The following is a 3,726-nucleotide window of genomic DNA, read 5'->3' on the forward strand; positions in this document are numbered from 1 at the left end:
ATCTGTTCAAATACTTAAAAAAGGAATAGAACTCATGGAAAACTTCCTAAAAAAAACCATGAATCTTATTTCTGCTGATACCATAATTTTTAAGACATTCACTTTTTTCCCCCTCATTTCCTACATAGTCTCATGTTTCAGAGATCTGTTACAATTGGCAGTCTCATTATTCATCTGTTAGTTCATAAACAAAATGTAGTCTTTTATAGCAAATCCTGGCCACATGCAACTAGAAAATTTGAAACAGAGAGACAAAAATCAGTATTTCATTATATCAATGAAGATAATTTTATCTTAATTATGTATAGTATGTAATTAAAACCCAACTCAGTATATAAATATATATATTAAAGTGATATTTATATACTTGTAATCATTTTAATAATAATCCTCTATAAAATGCCTCCCTAGACAATATAAATTATTGGGAGCAATTAACATCTCCTGAAACATTTACATCAATCATTCAATTTCCCAGAATCTGGAAATGAGCTTTATTGTATCAATAAATTTGCAGGGTTGGGAAGTATAATTACTACTATACCACAATATTTTTCTTGACTTCCAAATTTCACTTTATTGTTTTTCCTTCATTTTTTCTTCTGTTCATCTATTTTTTATGTTGTTTGTGTTATAGATGCATAATCCTCTTTTGAAATAAAAAGGATTAGAAAAATATGATTGAATGAACTATTAAACATCACCTGAGGGTGAACTCATTGTTTAGAATAGAAGACTTCAGCTATTGTCTAGACCAGGATCTCAAATTGACCACATTTCCTACAGCAAATTTTTCTTTTCTCCTCTGAAAAGTATGGAAGGATTTAGTCCATGGGTTGGTCAACATTCTCTCATACATATTTTAGGATTTGTAGGTAACATCCATTCTTAGTCTCAGATTCTTGTGGGTTGTTTTTTTTTTAAACCTTTAAATACATAGCACACCATTCTTAGCTGACAGCTCTATAAAAACAAGCATGGAGCCTACTTTGTCCAGAAAGCAGTATGTTGTGAGATGCTGAGCACAGTGCTAAGGTACTTTGGGGGCTGCTTCTTTCTCACTCAAGGCTGCTTCCCACTGGCATGACATTAACTCCCAAGTAGCCAGGTCCCCTGACACCCTCCTCTCTTCGCTGATGCTCTACTGGCAGCCTCATCTAGTTTCCTGTAGTTTCTTTCTGAAACACTCAATGAACAGGACTCAGTAAACTGTGGTCCTGAAATGTGCTGAGCTTTGGAGCTGGACAAGCCTGATCCAGACCCTGGTTGTGTGACATCCTGGCAGTGTGTCCCTGCAAGTTACAGGGTGAGGTGTTCAATTTCCTCCCTAGCAAGATGGGAACACTGAAACCAGTGTTGTGTAGATGAAATGAAGTGAGATAACATCTTGTAAAACTCAGAGCTGCGTGGCCCAGGCAATTCCTTTCTCTCAGCAGCTGGCTGGCTCAGTATTACTCTCAGAATCCATTCTTTCCACCCAACTCACTATCTGCAAACATTTATCAAGACTATTTAACAGCTGTTTGTTAAGGCCCCTTAATCAAAATGCCAGAGCATGGCACTAAGGAAATCTATCCATAAAAGGGCGTTCTAGAAGCTCGCACTAACCTACCCAGGAGCCTCTTCTCCCCCAAGTTAACACTGGGATGATGCTTGGTTTGATTATGTAAATTTAATGAGATAATGTCAAAATCAAACTCAACATTTTATGTAAAGAACTGACCATTTATGCCTTTAACAAGAAATAATTTTGTATCATTATATTTGTGTAAGAGTAACTGAAGTTGCATTTGACTTTGATATTAGACCTTTGATATCGTTTTTTACCTTAGATTGTTCTCTTGAAGCACGGTCATCAAATGTTACAGGGAAGAGCACCCACTGTGCAGATCAGTGCAATCGCTCCTAGATCTAAAAAAGAATTAATTCTCTTTTGAAGTTCATTTCCCTTATTGTTATAAAACACTTTGTTTCCACTGCTGATTATTAGTTCCCAAGCCTACAAAGAAATTTCACGCTGAAATTCCTGGCAGGGAGTCTACAATGGTGTTAATAATAAATGCTAACGACTTTAGAAAATATCAGATTCTTCCTTCAGACTCAGTGGTCAAGACACAACATGATGCTGCACAGGGCTCTCCTGTTAGGTGCTATCCCTGTGTGCAAAATTCTTCATCATGCCTCTTTATTCTGTGATGACACAGTCAATTAACCAACATTTATTTTATTGAGCCCTCAGCATTGTGCTAGGCCAGGAGTATTTAACCCTGACTTTGCAGTGGACTTCCAATAGCAAAGGTTTTCAACTTATGTGAGCCAGGGTGCCACAAGAACTTTTAAGGCGGTTGGAGGAGGGGCAGAAGGGGTCCTTCTCCCTGGGTGGGAACTCCCCAAGCCCATGAGATATCAATGTGGTCAGCCTATGTGCAGAGGGGGCATGGCACATAGCGGGGACCATGGAGGGGCAGAGTGGCCACTGCAAGATTGTGGTCGTGAGGGACACGAAGTGTGGCAAGATGACACTGCTGCAGGTGTTTGCAAGGACATCTAGCCAGGGAGTTACGTCCCTCCTGGTTTGAAGACTGCACTGTAAGCTTTGAGATAGACAAGTGTGCATTGAGTTCAACATGTGGGACACTTTGGGTTCTTCCTACTGTGATAACGTCTGGTACCTGGCGTTTCCTGATTCAGACTCTGTGTTCATCTGCTTTGACGTTAGCCGACCAGAAATGCTGGACAGTGCCCTTAGAAAGTGGCAAAGGGAGACTCAGGAGTTTTGCCCCGATGCCAAGGTTGTGCTGGTTGGCTGTAAACTGGATATGCAGATGACCTGGCCACGCTGAGGGACATATCCAAGCAAAAGCTTATCCCTGTTACACATGAGCAGGGCACTGTGCTGGCCAGGTGGGGGCTCTATCCTGCATGGAGTGTTCCCCCCAGTCCTCTGAGCACTGCATCGGGGATGGCTTCTCTGTGGCTAAGTGGCCTCCCTCGGCCATGGCCATAGGCAGCTGAGCCAAACAGACTCACTCCAGGGACTGCAGTGATCTGGCCAGAGTAGGCAAGATGGCCTGAGTGGGGAAGATACAGAAGGATGGAACCAAGAGCTGCAACCTCATGTGAGGAGCCAGGGAAGGGTAGAGTGTCAGGTAGGGTGGTGAATGGCACAATTGTTCCCCTGCCTGTACCCTGGCTTCCTGACTCTGGTTGGGACTTCAGGGCATGCTGAATGAGCAATTGTCCTAGGTAAGGGACCTGGAGGCAGAGTGTGCCAGGATTCCTACATCCTCATCCCCCTCCTCTCCACAGGAAGTTGCCTGCCCTGCTAACTGGGATGAGGCAGCAGGGTTGGGGAAGCTGGCATCAAGCAGCAACCTTAGTTGATTCTCAGTATATGAATGATGCCTTCCCTCCCTGCCCAAGTCCCCATATCCTGGTCTTAGCTTTCTCCCCTAAGAGAAGTAAGTGTACCTGCCTTAACCTTACCTCTTCCTTTCCTCTTACTTCTACAGCTGTTCTCACTCATCCTAACCTCCAGGCAACATGCACTAAATTAGAAAGCAAGTTGAGAAGTCCCTCCCCCGCCCCATATGTGCATCAGTGCTTGCTCTTCCCTGTCTTCCCCCAACAGTCCCTAAATAAAACCCATATCCATGGAAAAAAATAATAATTTTTAAAACATTTGATGCCTGACTATTTAGTCAGGGGCATTGACCATTTAGTCAG

General features: G+C 42.5%; 1 pseudogene; it reads left to right on the top strand.

The window, feature by feature from the left end:
• The first annotated feature begins 2,456 nt into the window (after positions 1 to 2,456).
• On the top strand, positions 2,457 to 3,123 carry LOC102441729 (annotated as a pseudogene).
• Positions 3,124 to 3,726: the final 603 nt, after the last annotated feature.

The sequence above is a fragment of the Myotis lucifugus genome, unplaced genomic scaffold, assembly GCF_000147115.1.
Source record: "Myotis lucifugus unplaced genomic scaffold, Myoluc2.0 scaffold_5729, whole genome shotgun sequence".
NCBI classification, from domain to species: domain Eukaryota; kingdom Metazoa; phylum Chordata; class Mammalia; order Chiroptera; family Vespertilionidae; genus Myotis; species Myotis lucifugus.